The sequence below is a fragment of the Phocoena phocoena genome, chromosome X, assembly GCF_963924675.1.
Source record: "Phocoena phocoena chromosome X, mPhoPho1.1, whole genome shotgun sequence".
Classification (NCBI taxonomy): Eukaryota; Metazoa; Chordata; class Mammalia; order Artiodactyla; family Phocoenidae; genus Phocoena; species Phocoena phocoena.
In genome coordinates this window covers 116,483,748-116,502,476 of record NC_089240.1, presented here as the reverse complement: position 1 = coordinate 116,502,476, position 18,729 = coordinate 116,483,748, and positions in this window count along the sequence as shown.

The window sequence follows — 18,729 nt, the reverse complement described above, 5'->3', positions numbered from 1 at the left end:
AAAGCAGGGGACATGGGTTTGAGCTCTGGTCCAGGAAGATCCCACATGCCGTGGAGCAACTAAGCCCGTGCACCGCAAGTACTGAGCCTGTGCTCTAGAGCCCGCGTGCCACAACTACTGAAGCCCACGCACCTAGAGCCCGTGCTCCACAATAAGAGAAGCCACCGCAATGAGAAGCCCATGCACCGCAACGAAGAGTAGCCCCTGCTCGCTGCAACTAGAGAATGCCCGCGCACAGCAACGAAGACCCAATGCAGCCAAAAACAAACAAACAAACAAATAAATAAATAAATGTATTAAAAAAATTGTGTGACTTCCAACTCTAGGCCTTAAGAAGCTTTTCAGCTTCTGTTCTCACTCGCTTGTATCACTACAACCTCGTAAATCATCCCGGGCGAATTCTGAGGATGAGACACCACACGGAGAGAGAGATCATGAGGTGAGAAAGAGGGGTCCAGGCATCCCAGTCCTTAATGCTGAGGCCCCTGACAGGGGAGAGGGACATCTAGGAGCAGACAACCCACAAACAGACTGAAAATGCGTGAGTGGGTCCATCTGGCATCGTGGGGAGCAGAGATGAGCCACGCCCCCTGAGCCCTGTCCAAGCTGCCAACCCAGGAAATCATGAATGAACAAACAGCTAGTGTTTGACTGAGCAGTGTGTTATGCAACAATAGGAACCGATATGTGCTTCTACTCAGCAAATTTTGCTTCTAAAAATAACCCTATGCAAGACATATGTACACATATGGCCACTGGAGTTTTTTCTAATAAGGATAAAAATAGGGGAAAAAAAGAGAGCTGGTTTACAAACCATGGCATATCCATGTAGTGGAATACTCAGTAGCCCTGAAAAGGAATCAGGTGGTTCTCTGTTTACACGTGTGGGAAGATGTCTAAGGTATATTGTTAAATGAAAAATCAATGTTCACAATAGTGTGAACGGTTAATCACATTTACGCAAATAGACAAGTCTAGGCACGCGTGCATATGTTGCATCCACATAGAAACCATCCAGAATGATGCACAAGAAACTATTAACAGTTAGCTAAGGAGTTGGTCTGAAAGTTGAGAGGAAGAGGACTTTATCCTCTTTATTCCTTTATATATTGTCCTTTGAGTGTATATTACTTAAATATATTAACTAAAAAATAAATGGAAGGGACTTCCCTGGTAGTGCAGTGGTTAAGAATCTGCCTGCTATTACAGGGGACAACTACTGAGCCTGCATGCCACAACGACTGAAGCCCATGCGCCCTAGAGCCCGTGCTCGGCAACAAGAGAAGCCACCGCAATGAGAAGCCCGCGCACCGCAACGAAGAGTAGCCCCTGCTCGCTGCAATTAGAGAAAGACTGCACAGCAACAAAGACCCTATGCAGCCAAAATAAATAAATAAATGGAAGTAAAAACAAACACAACCTCTAACTATTCCTCTTGCCACCAGTCACTACTCTTTGCAACACGTTCTGTATAGTAGCACTGAGTTAATATAATGATAATACCCGTTTTTATTATGTCACTCCTCTGCTCACCAAGTCTCAATAACTCTCCACTGCCTAGCAATGGTCTTCAAAATGAGGGATGTTCTATTTATATATTTTAGCTCAAATACTAATAAAGAAAAAACTATTGACATTGAATACATGCATATATACTGGCACCCTCCCTTGGTATTTACATGACCATCTACTGCATAAGGGAGGCAAGGTGTCCCAAGGAAAGCGGGGCGTTCCACCCCACAAAGTGCCTTAAGGTGATGCCCTTGCTCATCCTTTCACTTTCTCCTGATTCCAACTAATTACAGTTTCCGTGAGCCCGGAAAAGTCAACTTGTGGATTTTCAAAAATCTAGCTGGAAATAAAGAAACTTTTTGAAAAATTGATAAGTCACTTAAAAATATTCCTTCAAGGAAACTCAGCTTTGGGGCTTATATAAATAACATAAGCAGAAATGATTGACAAATAATTGGCAGATCTGACACATTTCCTAGTCCTGGTACAAGCGCTTAGCTATATTACAAGGTGAAAACAATGACCATCTCATAGACATGACAAAGAGCCAAAAAAAAAAGTTAACTCCAGAGTTTCAAATGTATAAAATCATGTGATCCTCGTTCCAATACTTTACCCAAGTTCATTTAACAATGATGAAAATGTGCAGCCTTTGTTGAGGATTCTCACTTATTAACAAACTACAAAATTTCACACACTACTTGGAACACACTTGTTCATTTGCCATGATAAAATGACTGAAATAATATATGAGGGAAACATGATAATAAAACAGAAATGCATTCTTTGTCAGAAAATACTGTTGTAAGATGCATAAAAATTATTGTGGCAGCACAATAACATGAAGGATTCTCAAAATCACTATGCTGGGGACTTCCCTGTTGGCACAGTGGTTAAGAATCCGCCTGCCAATGCAGGGAACACAGGTTCAATCCCTGGTCCGGGAAGATCCCACGTGCTGCGGAACAACTAAGCCCGTGTGCCACAACTACTGAGCCTGTGTTCTAGAGCCCGTGAGCTGCAACTACTGAGCCTGTGTGCTGCAACTACTGAGGCCCACGCACCTAGAGCCTGTGCTCCACAAGAGAAGTCACCGCAATGAGAAGCCCGCACACCGCAACGAAGAGTCGCCCCCCGCTCGCTGCAACTAGAGAAAGCCTGCACGCAGCAACAAAGACCCAACGCAGCCAAAAATAAATAAATAAATAAATAAATTTATTTTAAAAAATCATTATGCTGAATGAAAGAAGCTTGATACAAGGGTACATGCTGTATAATTCCATGTATATGAAACTCTCGAAATTCTAGAAAATGAAATTTTGTAGAAATTCTAAAAAGTGTGGACGAAAGCATTAGTGGTTGCCTGCAGCCAGGATCAGAGGTAGTGGTGGATTGCAAAGAGGCTCAAGAGAACTTTTGGAGGTGATGCAAATGGCCTGTATCCTGGTTGTGGCTGTATGCATCTACCAAAACCTGTACGTTGAATGAATTTAGCTTACTGTATGTAAATCATATTCAATTAAAGTTAACTAAAAATAAATATCAAAAAACATGCTACGTTACATGAGAGGGAAACTAAGCAATGTGCTAAATACTGAAGATACAGGAAAACGTTGAGCAGGAAAATGCCCTGGTCTTTCATGTTAATTACAGTTATAGAAGGAGGTGGCAAGAAACAAAATAATCACAGAGTTACTCCAAAAAAGGACTAGGAAGGAAAGTGGAGGTTCTGGGAGAGCCTACACTGAAAGGACTTGCCTTAGCTTGTGAAGTCAGGGAAGGAAGGTGGAAATGGTCCAAACAGATGGAGAACTACACACTTCCATAACCTTCATAAGGTATACCTCTCATTTGGCACATGGCACAAACTTTTAGTGTAGGATTGTTATGCAGAGGTATCTTCACTCCCTAACTAAGCAGCTAGAGCCTGGAGCTCGTATTACATATTTCTTTGTATCCCCTTCTTACAGCACCTAGAGAATACTATACACGGTAGGCATTTCCATTTCATATTTACCAGTTGATTAATGCCTGCCTGCCAAAGAGAATAGAGGTATCCATTTTTCCCCTCTAAGAGAGCCAGTGGCTGCGGGAGAAAACAGACAGAATGCCTGGCGATCTGCCCACATCTCCCCATCCCTTTTGGAGACCATATGCACCATGACTCTCGCTGCCCCTTGCTGTGGCTGGCTGCCCTTCAGCCTGCTCTTTGGACACACTGTTTGGGGGAATTTTTAAGGTATCTCAGCTTTGTTCGCCCAGGCATTTTCATTTTAGTTTTTCACTTCATAAATTTAATTTGTGCTTTAAAACCTGGCTTTTGCCTTCTGACTCAATCAAACAATTCAGTCACTTTGACAGCCATGGCAAGGGCTCAAGAAATATGTATCAATCAGTTGAAATGTCAACCTTGGCTCATAAAAGAGCTCGCTCCATTGTCCCAGAGCAAGAATTCAATGTCTATCTGAAGCTGAGCTGAAAATAACTCTCCCAAAGTTGTGCTGTGGTTGCCATCTTTAAACAGCCCGGATTTGACTGTTACCACATATAGCTTTTAACAGCCAGTATTTTGGATTGTAACAGAAAGTCTGCATGTCATCTGTCTCAACATGCTGTTTCAGGTCACTGTTTGGTCAGGTTGCTCTATTGTGTGAAAATTGACCATTAGCACCGCTAAAAATAGAGAATTGACTCTTCTATAGATAAGTGACTTTACAGGTATGGGGATGTGAAAATGGTTGATGTCCTAGAACAAAGAGAATATCTCAGAGACTTGAAGAAAGAATCTCCCAGAAAGTGCTGTTGTTTTTTTTTTTTTAAATTACAAGCAAGCAGACAAGCCATAAATGGGACTGCCCTCAGCATGACCACTGATTACTTTATAGACTGCTCATTCAATTAAAACGCTTTTGGTGGTAGCTCTACTAACTGAGCCTTACTCTTTAGGAAAAGAAAATTAAGGAAAAGCAATGGAAGATTTTGTGAAGCCAATATTTATGTAAGCTGTGGTGTGGAAGTTATTTCTGATATAAACAAGGGCATGAAAACTAAGAAAAGGATTGAATTAGTCTACGGACTAAACGTTCTATACTAAATGTTAAGAGTCCTTGTCCCTTAAAATAGAGCATCCCTTCAGTCCAAAGCCACCGTGCTTTAGAATACTGACAGGACATGCTCAAAGTTAATATGGAGGGAAACCATAGACCTCCAGAACTTCAAATCAAGGAACATTGCACGACCAAAACTGCATCACTGAATCATGTTATGAGCTGTAGCGTATGCTGTGGCAGATTGGCTATTATTCATGTCACCGTGCTGTATTCGTCTTGATATTGGAAAGAATACATGAAATATAAAGGCAGCCATTTCTGCATGTAATAAACAAGAGTGATGGAGTAATGGGAGAAATTGTAAGTAAAAAAATGGCAAGAGCCAGTTAGCATGAATTATTAACTTTTCTAGGACGCTCCAGGAGCCACAGGAAACTAGAATTTGCTGGGATACCTTTATGTTTTAGATAATTATTTTCTTGGCCACTTTGTAAAGTGTCAAAGGCTTTATGCCTTTCAAAATGTTACTTATTTGTCCTTATTTCAGTAAGGATAATTTTCCTTTGCTTGAAAAGCATTTCCGCTTCTGTTACCTTGTTTAGTCCTTACGACAGCTCTAAGAAATTGGCAGGAAAGGTGTTACCCTATTTTACAGATGAGGAAGAGAAGCCCCTAGAAACTATGAACTTGTCCAGTGTCATCAGCTATAGTATATGGCTGAGCAGGGACTCAAACTTACATCCACTGACTCCAAATCAGTTTGTTGATTGGCTCCTTTCTCCCTTGTTCTTTTTTTTGTTTTTTTAACATCTTTAATATAGTTATCAAAATGCATTGGCCTTGACTCCTGGATTTTGAAAACTTTCAAAAGCATTTGGTATGTGGGTTTGGTTTTGTGGCTGCAGAATTGTCAATATTAGATCAGGCAGAGTGTCTGAACTTTGTTCTTGGACAAGCTGAAGCCTGGGGTGTTGTACCTGGGCTGTAATCCCAAGGGCATAGGGATCTGGCTGGTGGTGTATAGGGTGCTGAATGACAGTATCCAAATTGAAGCCAGAAAAACATACAATTCAAACAAGGATTCTAAACAAGACAGTAGGGCAGATGGGTAGAATCCAGGAGTGAAGAAGTGGGATAGGGACCTGCAATGTAGCAGCAGAGCAAAATGGATGATGGAGAGTAGAAGGAAGAACTTAGGGAAATTTACTAAGCCTCTTTTCAGTGCACGGGTAGCTTTGGCAATGAATGAGAAAAGAGTTTTTAAGGGTGTCATGATGGCTCAGATACATAGGTTACACCTAGAAATTATTTCAGAATTCGAGCTGGCAAGGCACCTACTTCTTTCCTTATTGATTCCAAAGGGGCAATGATTAGATGCTTGATTGTATTTAAGGATATATGACATAAGAAAACTCGATATATTTCCAAATTATAACGTATTGAACATTTGTATAGAATTAATTGGACATTAGCCAGTCAAGTTTAAAGAATCATTCTATCCTTTCCATAATTTGCTACTGAGCTTCCCTGGTGGTGCAGTGGTTGAGAGTTCGCCTGCCAATGCAGGGGACACGGGTTTGTGCCCCGGTCTGGGAAGATCCCATATGCCGCGGAGCGGCTGGGCCCGTGAGCCGTGGCCGCTGAGCCTGTGCGTCCGGAGCCTGTGCTCCACAACGGGAGAGGCCACAACAGTGAGAGGCCCGCGTACCGCAAAAAACAAAACAAAACAAAACAAAAACATAATTTGCTACTATGTAAAATGACCAGAACAATGTAACATCTGAGATATAGTTAAAAATGGATTATAACCATCAAAGAGATTAATTGACCAGAATAATAAAAATAGAATACTTTAAATATAGGAGAATAAAACTATATCCTTTCCACTGATTGTTGACTTCTAAAGAACATATTTGATAGTTGGGGAAATGCAAAGTGTAACTCAAATGTACTGACTGGCATCCTGAGAAGCCACCTATTTCCGGGAAATCATTTACCTTGGTGGGCTCCTCAGAGTAGAGGGAATTATAGAGAGGTTACAAGTGTATTCAATTTGCATGTGTGAAAAGGTCTTAGTAATTCCTATGAACAGATCACCATGAATTTAAAGAAGGGAATTTGAATTCAGTTCATTTGTAAAGCGCAGCAAACATGTGGTAGGATCTTCTTGGTGGAACCAGATCAGCTGAAGCAAAATTAAACTTTTCCAATGACTCAGGGTGTTTGGCCATACTATCTTTGGCCAGAATGACTGCTTTCCATTAAGTGCATGTGCTGACCTTTTTCCAGCCATACACTGTGTTTAGCTGTTAGCCTTGAGTGTACATGACCTTAGTGCTGTGACTTAGGTGACATGATCTAGGGAATAAAATGAGACTGCTGAAAAGGCAGGAATACAAATAAGAAGATCTAACTGACATTTTCTGTTCTAACTATGAGAACCATGGACTCAGACTGAATCACGACCCATCTATACTGTAAAAATTCATTTCCAGAAAAAAGAACTAATAGTAGAAAATTCAATTAGAGAGCTAAGTATTAGGTTAAACCATATGGAATAAGCAACTGATAATCATTTTTTACTAAGAGAAACTGATTTCTCATGGTATAACATATTACCATAATCATAGCTCAGTGTATTGTACCAATTATGCATTGATTCAATTCACTTCAAACAGGCGCCTATGCTATGCCAGGATTTGTAGGAACATAGCAACTGGAACGAAAACCTCGTAGGAACAAGTGGAACTTGAAGGGATTGCAAAGCAAGAAGGAATGATTTCAAACAGAAGGATGAAAAAGTCTTCATGGAGGAGTTGAACTGGCCTTGAGTTTTTGTTTTTTTTTAAACATCTTTATTGGAGTATAATCGCTTTACAATGGTGTGTTAGTTTCTGCTGTATAACAAAGTGAATCAACTATATGTATACATATATCCCCATATCCCCTCCCTCTTGTGTCTCCCTCCCACCCTCCCTATCCCACCCCTCTAGGTTGTGTGACCTCAGGTATTTTTAGCCAATTTGCAAAATGAGAGCAATTATAGTAACTATTCATGCTATGTATAAAGTAGATAACTAATAAGAACCTACTGTATAGCACAGGGAACTCTACTCAGTGCTCTGTGGTGACCTAAACAGGAAGGAAATCCAAAAAAGTGGGGATATATGTATATGTATAAGTGATTCACTTTGCTGTACACAGCAGTGTAAAGCAACTACACTCCAATTTAAAAAAAAAAGCACAAGTTCTAAGCCAGTATTAGTGGAAAATAAAATAAAATAAAATAACATTGAGTTTACAGAGTCTAAGGAAAATTTACCTGAAAATATCCACCTAGCAGTTGGTAAGGTTAGATCTGGAGCCTAGATGAAAGATGAGTGCTAGAGATGGAAGTACAGGAAGTGAATACAGAAGAGCAGAGATGAGTATGCTTGGAGGAAAGAACCAGTGGAGAGTAATGGAATCAAAGAAACTGTAGGGATGAATTTGACTTAAAATAGTGGGGAGATGTTTCTTTCTCTAAAATACAAAAAGAAAATGAGGGAGTAAGTGAACAGAGAGAGGACTTCAGAAGTAGAAGGGAAGGACCTCAAGGAAACTCACCAAAGATGGCTTTGATCTTCTTGAGTCTTCTCTGTAAAGTTTGAATTGAGAGTAAAGAAGAGCTAAGGAAGGATTAGGGACTTGACCTGTGTAGGAAATGTTCAGAAAATTCTTTGCATGAAAAGCATGCAGAGTGTCATCACTCCTAACATGTCATACTAAGAAACTGATAAGAAATATTCAAATAGCTTTATCTAGGAAGCAACTTGTTAACAAACACTGCCAATATATATCTTCTAATGAAATAAGTCACTATAACACAATGATAGAATCAAGAGAAAAACAAATAACCAGTTCAAATGTAACTAATTTCACTTACATGTCAAGTGATTTTTTTGAGTGGTGTTTCTAAATTTTTCTACCTTTTAAAAAATTCTTTTTTATGATGCCTGGTTTATTTTTCATTTTTTTACACACATCATGTGATTTTTCCATCCATCTTTTCTTATACTATTTATGATGCAATTAAAATATAAATTCTTTCCTGATTTTAATCATTTAAAAAATTGACCAGACTTCACTTTTATAACAAAACTTACAATATTAATCTCTTCTTGATTACCACATTCCTCAAGAACCCAGACTATTGATTTTAAGTTGTATGGCTGTAACGGGGCGTTAAAAAATAGTAATCTAATTTTGTAAGTAGTAGTTGGATCGCACTTCCACCCTTAAATGATCTGTCACAGAATTTCTGAAACGTCGATTGAAATAACCCAGCTTCCTGCATTAATTTTAACTAATTGAGCTTCAGAAAAGAGTGGCATGTTTCTTATTTCCCTACCTTTGCTGCAGAGGAGGAATTTAAGACTTTGACACTTCAACATAGGGCAATAGTCAACTTAACCTATTTTGCCATGGTTACTCTTGGTTGACTTGAAAACAAAATTCAGAAACCCCACAATTTGTGCCAATGAATAATATTATCAGTCACCAACAGAATCAACACTTTCCTGCTGCTCTTTTTTCTTTCTGAGTGAAATTCTTGCACCTAGTAAGCATTAAATAAATAGTTATTGAATGGTGCAGACAGCTAAGAAAACCAATTCAGTGGGTTAAAATGATACATTTACTCCTGTAATAATAGATAGTAAAGCCTTGAGTCTGAAGAGGAATTCAGAGATCATTTAGTCTGAATATTCTCATTTTATTTTTTCAGATGGGAAAAAATGATGCACAGGGGTAGAAAGGGACTGATTAAGGTCACACAGATAGTAAGTTATCAGAATACATAAACATGATCCTTTCTCATATAACAAAATGAGGCTGGGATTTTATTTTATTTTTCAGAAAAGCTATGGAAATACATGAAAAAAAACTAAGATCGGGCTTTCCTGGTGGCGCAGTGGTTGAGAGTCCACCTGCCGATGCAGGGGATACGGGTTTGTGCCCCTGTCCGGGAAGATCCCACATGCCGTGCGCGGAGCGGCTGGGCCCGTGAGCCATGGCCGCTGAGCCTGTGCGTCGGGAGCCTGTGCTCCGCAACGGGAGAGGCCACAGCAGTGAGAGGCCCGTGTACCGCAAAACAAAAACAAAAACAAAAAAACCCCAAAACAACAAAACTAAGATCTTCCTTATCAGTAATTTTATTGAGCATCTCTGGGATATATGGCAGTGTGCTCTAGGGGCTCTGTGATGAAGTTTAGAGAGAAACTATGTAAGTCATATCCGAGTAACTGCAAATATTGGCCTACAGTCAATCTAATCAGCTTAGCAGTCTTACTGATGGAGGTAGATTAAAGTTGTGCATAGGATGCAAGATACTAAGATATAAGTCCCTTGGGGGCAGATACTGTGTCATCTGTTCAGTATAAATGTGTGCGGATGAATATGAATAAGACACCATTCTCACTTTCAAGGAGCATTTTGTATACCCCCCTACACTGAATACAGTAAATTCCCTGGCCTATCGATTGACTCGGTGTTCCTCTATCCCTTCTCCCCAAGTGATCGCTGTGGTTTGCAATTCGATCAGTCTGTGTAGCAGATTTAGATCTTGGTTTTCCTGTAGGAAATATGTGTCTGATCACATATTCATTTGGTATCTTAGAGCTTACACAGTTGGATCTGTATGTTAAGACAAGAGACGACGTTAGCAACCACCAGGACGAGGGCACAAGTTGTCCTAGTGGTCTTTTCAACACAATGGTTTCAAGGCAGTGGTTTCAGAAAATAAATCCAGGAGACAAAGAGTACACCTGAGTTTCAGTATTCCCATGGTAGACTGTGATGAGGACAGTAATTTTCAAAAGGGTTTAAAGGAAGAGAACCTTTTATTTTTTCAAACAAAATTTTGTATAAAAATGTTCAGTAGTTATATAAAACAGATAAAAGCAGAAATGCTCTGAATGAATTAGAAGTGGGGGGCTTGGGCCCTCACCATCTAGGCTTACTCTTTCCTCATCTTATTTTATCAATGAAGAAAGAGAATTCCAGAGAAGGAAAAATGAATTTGCCTTAAAATTCCTTGTTTATAAGTGATACAACCAGGACTGGATTCTAGATCTGTTTCTACTCTACCATATTGCCTCAAAAGAGTATTGAATTTATTAGAGATCTGTGCTATTGTAGACACATTGGAAGGTATGAAAGAAGCTAAAGATACAAAGTCTTCCTCGAAGGAGTTTACAATAATAGTATGGAGATGAAACAAAATTTTATTTATTCAGAAAATGTGTGCTGAACGTTTGCTACTTTTGATGCACTAGGAGTTTAAAGACCAATAAGGGTATAGGCCTTCAAGAAGCTCATAGGATTCATGGAGAGTGTGATTGGCTGAATAATGGCCCCCAGAGATATCCAGGTCCTAATCCCTGGAACCTGTGAATGTTACCTTATATAGTAACAGGGGCTTTGCAGATGTGATTAAGAATCTTGAGATGGGGAGATTATCTTGGTTTGTCCAGATGGGCCCTGAATATAACTACAAACGTCCTTACAAGAGGGAGGCAGAGGCAGATTCTACTACAGAACAGAGAAGACGATGTGACAAGCTCAGCAGAGAGAGAGATATTTGAAGTTATTGGGCTTTGAAACATGAAGGAAGGGGTCATGAGCCAATGAATTTATGGAATTCAGAAGGCCTCTAAAGGCTGGAAAAGGAAAGGAAATGGATTGTCCCCTAGAACCTCCAGAGGGAGCTTGGCCCTGCTGACACCTTGGTTTCAGCCTAGTGAAATTGATTTTAGACTTCTTCTGGCTTCCAGAATGTACAGTTCAGAGAATACATCTGTGTTGTTTTAAAGCTTCAAGTTTGTGGTAATTTGTTATAGCAGCAATAGAAAATTATTACAGGGAGATAGTCACAGAACCAGATAATAAAGTGAAATGGGAATGCTCACTTTGTCAGCACATATACTAAACCTGGAGTGATAAAGAGAAAGGTAGCATGAAACAGAAACATGAAATGTTTCATAGTAGGGAAAGAATAGCAGTTCAATACTTTGTTCTAGAAAAATTGGCTACCCACATGAAAATTAAGTAAATGTGCATTTCTGTTCCATAGTATATACAAAAATCAGTTCTAGGTGGCTTAAAAGTCTAATGTGAAAAGCAAAACTTTTATTAATCTTCTAGAAGAAAATTTAGGACAATATCTTAATGACTTTAGAGTAGAGAAATAGTTTTTTTAAGAAGACAAGGAAAACATATACTATAAAGGGAACAACTTGATAAATAGAACCACTGTAAAAAAAATTAGCCCAAAAATATTTTTTAAGTAAAAAGACATACCACACATTGGGAGAAAATATTTGCAGTGTACATAACTGAAAGCAGGATTAGTATCCAGAATATGTAAAGAAATCCTACAAATCAGTAAGGAAAATGTCACTTCAATAGAAGCTATGAAGGTATAATTCTGGCTCGTGATGTGATGACTCCCAGAGAGAGGACTGAAGGAATGAAAATTCTACCTTCCATTCAATTTCCTTCTGATGTTCCCCATGTGAAACCAAATAGAAGTCAAAGACAAGGGAACCCTTTGCGGTCACGCATAGAGTTCCACCCCCTGGATCACGCTGCAGGATAGAAAAGAATGAAGTGTGGATCTGGAGTGGCACAAAATCCATCAGATTTTACAAGTCTAACCACACGAAGTGTTGGAGAGTATGTAGACTGAGGGCAAATCCCACACAATTCTGATGGGAGTGTGAATTCACACAACCACTTTCGAGCGTGATTTGTCAATATTTATTAAAGCTTACCTCATATATACCTTATGACTCAACAGTTTCACTTCTATGTATATGCTCTACAGAAAAATAGGTACACATGCAGCAAAAAACAAGTTTAAGGAAGTTCATAGCATAATTATCTTAAAATATTTTTTGAAAAAATAGTCTACCAATTAGAAGAACTGATGACTACGTTGTTGTCTACTCAAGGATACAACATGGAGAGATCTCACAAACAATATTGAGCAGAAGCAAACATCACAGAAAGATCATTCCAGTATAATTCCATATAAGGTTTTTAAAATATGCCAAATAATACTATATGGTGTATAGTTCTACATCTAGCTGTCATTAAGTGATATAGAATTGCACGGAATAATGGACATCAGTTCAAAGAAGTAGCCACCTCTGAGAGTTAGGGAGGGTGACGCAGTTTGGGAGGGGTGCCTAGGAGGCTTCAGCATATTGATGATGCCATTATTTCTTAAGCTGCATGATGAGTAAATAAATAATCAAAATATCATTTTGTTCAATTTCATGTCAGATATATTGCATAATGCTCTTTAAAACGTGAAGTGTGACAGGTGCTAGAAAAGAGGTTTGCCCAGGGGCCTCTGGGAACACAGAGAAAGGGCCCATAACCTAGACCTGGTAGAGGTGGTCAGGGAAGGATTGCTAGAGGACCTGGCATTAATCACATGGTTTAGACCATAATAAGATCTCTGGGAGCTCATTGTAGGAAGAAATCAATGTGGTGTGGAATCAACACTGAAGACCTAGGCTTTAAATGGGCCTGAAAGAATGGAGAGGATTTGCATGGTGAGAGCAGTAGTTGGAAATAAGGTAGCTAAGTCAGAGAGAGGGGGCAGAGACACATTTCTAGAGACAGCTGGACAATGTTTCCATGCAAAGAACACATTTTTCAGAAAAAGACCCACTGACATAGAAAACAAACTTATGGTTACCAAAGGGGAAAGGGCAGGGGAGAGATAAATTAGGAGTTTGGGATTAACATATACACACTACTGTATATAAAATAGATAACCAACAAGGACCTACTGTAGAGCACAGGGAACTATACTCAGTATTCTGTAATAACCTATAATGGAAAAGAATCTGAAAAAGAATACATATATATAACGGAATCACTTTCTGTACACCTGAAACTAACAACACAACATTGTAAATCAACACTTCTTCAATAAAAAGAAAAAAGAAAAGAAGAACACATTTTAGTCAGTAGAGCTGTAAGTTTTATTTATTTAGAAACTAGAATTTCTCCCAGGAAAATTTATGCTCTGTTCATAAAGAAAAGCTCAAGGTAAAGGAATTTGTTTGTTGTGCCATGGCTATCATCCCTTAAATTTGTACTGTGCTCCGCTGCTTACAAAGCTTGTAAATCCTCACAGCCTTGAGAGGTGGGAGGGCAGGCAGCATTATCCTCATTTTACAGGGGACAAGTCAAAGCCTGAGAGAGGTACAATGACTTGCCCAGTGTTACCCAGTAATGATGGGGTTAGGCCTAGCACCGGTTCTTCCTATTTTAAGTTCAAAATTTATTCTACTACCCTCTGTCTATTCCACATTCTCACAGCTGTAGTTAGATCAACATTTACAACACATTCTCTTACAGAAGCACAAATCAACCGAAGAGCTTTTTAGCATATTTGAATGGGATGACAGTGTTCACAGCCATACTGCTAATAATTTATTTGTACAAGGCAAAGATTTATTGCAGTGGGGCAAACTGCCCAATCCCTTGGGAAGGGTAATTGGGATATTCCAATATGTTTAACATTTTTCAAAGTATACAATCTGATTAAAAGTGTATTCTTCTACTAATAAATGGTTCAGAAGTTACATCATTTCTTCTATTAGACTAGAAATGCTATAAATGAAGTCAGTGAAATAAAGATGATGAGTTCTCTTACTAGAGTGGTCATGAAAATTGTCCTTTGGCCACAAGGCTATGGAACTTTTTAATAGAGACTGGAAAAACTGTTAGAAATGTGTCTAATTTACACTTCTATTTTTCTCCCATCAACAGATCAGTAAGCCTATCTAAGAGCCCACAGAAGGGACAAAGCATGGTCTCAGTGTAGTTGTAGATGATCGACTGGGTTAAAAAGATTAATTTTATTGGATTTTGTACTCGGACAGATTCATATAGCACAAATGCAGCCAGTGCATTGAATGAGAAATGGCACTTAAACATATCAATCCATTTACTTTTGGAAACCCACACTGACCCTATTTTTTTTTTTTTTTTGCTTGCTATTATGGGGGCAAACAAAGGCATGATATGTTTTCTGTCTTCAGGAAGTTTATAGTTGCATTGAACTGTAAAACATTGTGACACAGTTAATTATGAGGTATAGCCTGCAAGCACTGTTTGGAAGACACTAATTACAATGCCTAGCAGATAGTTACTACTCAATAAAAATTGGTAGAGTAGCATCTGGGGAAATCTTGTGCCCGTGGTTGGTTTCCTTCTAAAATATTTTTGGAATACCACAAAACCACTGTGTTCCTAGGATGGTTTGAGCCCCGCACTGTGTGAAAGGCTAGAAAGTGCAGAATGACTCCTGGACTGATTATACAATCAAACAAGGGGGTTGCTTCCGAAGACATTGATTTGCAAAGAAGATACAATTTAGTTTAAATTGCATATACCTTGAGCTGATAATAGTTTAAATAGATAAAAATGGGCTGTTTAAAAATTTCAAAACTTTTTTTTGTTACTTGCATTATTTCCCCAGTAACAAAAAGCTGATACTTCATCCACTCTTTTGTTATATACCCCCCAAATGAAGCATTTAACCATGATTTTAAATACAACTGGAAATACTTTATAATTAGGACAAGATCTAAGAAAAAATCTCATAAGAAAAAATAATAAAGTTAGTGTTTAGGACTACGAAAACAAAAGCAGTATGCAGTAATTGGATGAGCTCAAAGAAAAAGAACAAAGGATAAGCAATAACATATTAAATTATTGTTAATTGGAAAAGCCGAGATGTTCCTCTAGGCAGAAATCAGTAATTAGAATGTGGTGAAGCTCGTTATCATCATCTGGGTTGGAAATAAAAAGATTGCATCTCCTCCTTACTCAATTTGCTCTCAGTCAACACTGAGATATTTCTACTGGTGAGATAAAACAATGCAAGAGGTAAAATGGACCATTTTCTCCCTTAGAGACACCTGCAGGTTCCTGAGGTCCTTCTGTCTTCAATCAACACCTATGAGCTCAGGGCCACCTCCACATGGCAGGAAGTGTGAAGCACGGCAGAGAGCCAGCCTGCCTTAGAAAAAGCCTTCGACTCTTGCGGATCTCACTGATTTCCTGATTTCTGCTAGTTGGAACATTGACTAAACCCATCAATGTTGATCTCCCTACCTTAGTTGATCTCCATACCTTCATCCCCTTTCCAGCCTTGAATAACAAGCCTTCGAGGTTCCACCTGGCTTGTCTATTCCACTGTCTGTGCCTCTAGGGTCACAAGATTCTAGGGATCCTTTCTCTAGGCCCAAAGCTCTGGATTCCCCAACCTTTCTTGGGCTTCAGTATGAAAATTCATCCCACACACCAATAAGCAGGCCCGAGATTTGTGTTTCTCCAAATGTGGTTCATAGATCATGAGAATCAGAAATGCCTTGGGGTGGGCATGAAGCTTGCTAAAATGCAGATCTGGGGGCTCAGCTCACATCTACCGAACCAGAATAGGGAAGTTGGAGCCCAGAAATCATCATTTAAATCAGTCCTCTGGGAGATTTTCACCTGCCTGAATATTTAAGAACCAGTCCTTGTTGCTTGCTATTCCTTCCCACAAGTTCACGTATAGCTTACTTTTTCTCATCATTCAGGTCTCAGATGATATGTCACTATTTCATAGAGGGTTTCCCAGGCCACTCTAGAGAAAGATGCCCTGCCCCCCCCTTTAAATCATTCTCATATCATCCTCTTTTATTTTCTTCACAGCAGTTAACACTATGTAAAATTATCTTCCTGTATATATCTTTACTTATATATTGTCTATCTTCCCCAGTGAGAATGCAAACTCCACAAAAGCAAGACTCTGATCTTTCTTTCACAGCACTTTCTTCCTGTGCCTATGATAGTGCCTGACACAGAATAGGTAGATACTCAATAAATATTTGCTGAATTAAACACTGATCTAGTGGAAACACTCAGATACCGGAACACCACGGTATATTAGATCAGTGAGAACAGAGGAGCTGTTTGCCTTCTCCTGCCTACTCAACACCTTCCTTTCTCCTTTGTATAAAGCCAGATGTGGGAATATATAAAATTAAATCTGAAGCAGATAGGTATGTGCATTTTGAATATGCCACAATGGTTGTGTCATATACCTACAACCTTCCAGCAGTTGAATAAGCCTTATAAAATTGAAATCTTTAAAGAAGTAGTTGTTTGAATAAACACTTTTTCTAGATAGGTGAAGATTAACCCTTCAGTGCCAGAAAAGTATTAATAGTTTACTGGAATTTTTCTATAATTTTTAATGTATTTGTGATATTATAATTTATAAGAAATCTATATTTGGTCATTCAGATGACCAAAATATATTTATCATATATATTTGGTCATTGCCCATACTTCCTGGCTCACAGCTCCCAAAACCCTAGAAATTTCCTAAGTGATAAGAGTTTAAAGGTCTTTTGTTATATTAATGAGATGACTTTTGTAAAGCACCTAAGGATGGGGGCTGGTTGCCAGAGCAGCCAACCACGTGATTAGAAGGTTGGAAATTTCAGTCCCACCCCCAAGACCTCCAAGGAGGGAAGAGGGGCTGGAGGTTGAGTTCAATCACCAATGGCCAATGGGTTAGTCAATCATGCCTATGTAATGAAGCCTCCATAAAACCCCAGAGGAAAGGGTTTGGAGAGCTTCCAGGTTGGTGAACACTTGGAGATTTGGGGGCGGGGGTTTACATGGAAAGGGCATGGTAGCTCTACACCCTTTCCTCATACTTTGCCCTATACATCTCCTCTGTTTGGTTGTTCCTGAGGTATATCGTTTTATAATAAACTGGTGATCTAGTAAGTATTGTAAAATGTTTCTGTGAGCTGCTCTAGCAAAATAATCAACCCCAAGGAGGAGGTTGTGGGAACCTCTGATTTAAAGCCAGTCAGTCAGAAGTACAGGTAACAACCTGGACTTGAGGCTGGTGTCTGAAACCCAAGTTGGGGGGTTGTTGGAACCCCCACTTTGTAGTCAGTTGGTCAGAAATGCAGGTGATAACCTGGACTTGTGACTGATGTCTGAAGTTGGGGCAGGGAGGGGGTGGAGGGCAGTCTTGCAGGACTGAGCCCTTAACCTGTGGCACCTAATGCTATCTCTGGTAGAAACTGTGTCAGAATTAAGTTAAATTCTCAGGCACCGTGGTGGTGTCCCTTCGTTGGTGTGGGGGGAAACTCCCTCCACCTGCCCCACCCCCACACACACATTGGAAATTGAGTCTTAGAACACCAGAAGAGTACTTCTTGGCCTTAATAAATGTATTAAGGGCAGGGAACCAGCCACATGACTTTGGTTCACCTGAGTAAAGATTCCCAGGCATTCAGACATCAGGGATTCATTAAGGATGAACTGAAGCCCCTTTATCTGCACATGTAGAATGCTACAGTCCCTCGAGTTAGTAAATTTATCCTGGCAGTTTATCAATGATTTCCTGAGCATTTGGGCTCTTATGGTGGTTCTTTTGAAGAAATGTACCTTGCTTCATTGAAATCCAGCTATTCAAATGATTGTCAATCAATTTTTTTTTTACACTCTATTTTGGTCTATTATCGTGCGGGCTAAGACCTTAAAAGTAGACCTTGCTCCACCCATGCATTTGAATATGCCATGTAATTAAAAGTTGCAGCCTTATATGATTATCTCTATTTTGACAGATGAACAAAGGCTCAGGAAATTTAACTTGCCTAAAGTCCACACAGGTGTGTGAGTATGTGTATTGTGACTGATCTTCCTGAAATCGATTACTTGCCTGCTCAGATGAGTAGCACAGGCATGACCTTGTTGGATTCCAAGTCCTAGTCTCCTAAGCTTTGCTCATTGCTAGCTCATTAAATAGAGATGATAAGGAGATTTTAATTTTATTATTTTCCTTATTTTTAGGTTTTTATGTAGGTCTTTTTGAAAAAGTAATACATTATCATAAGGATAAAATTTCCTACAGTGTAGAATGTTATACAATGAAATGTAAGTCTTCCTCTAATCCAGTCCCTACCCCTTGAGGTAGCCACAACACAACCACCATTAATGATTTCTTGTCTATCTTTCCAAAATAGTTTATGCATAGAATACAAGAAACTACACAAACACACACACACACATATTACATATGTGTTCCACATATGGA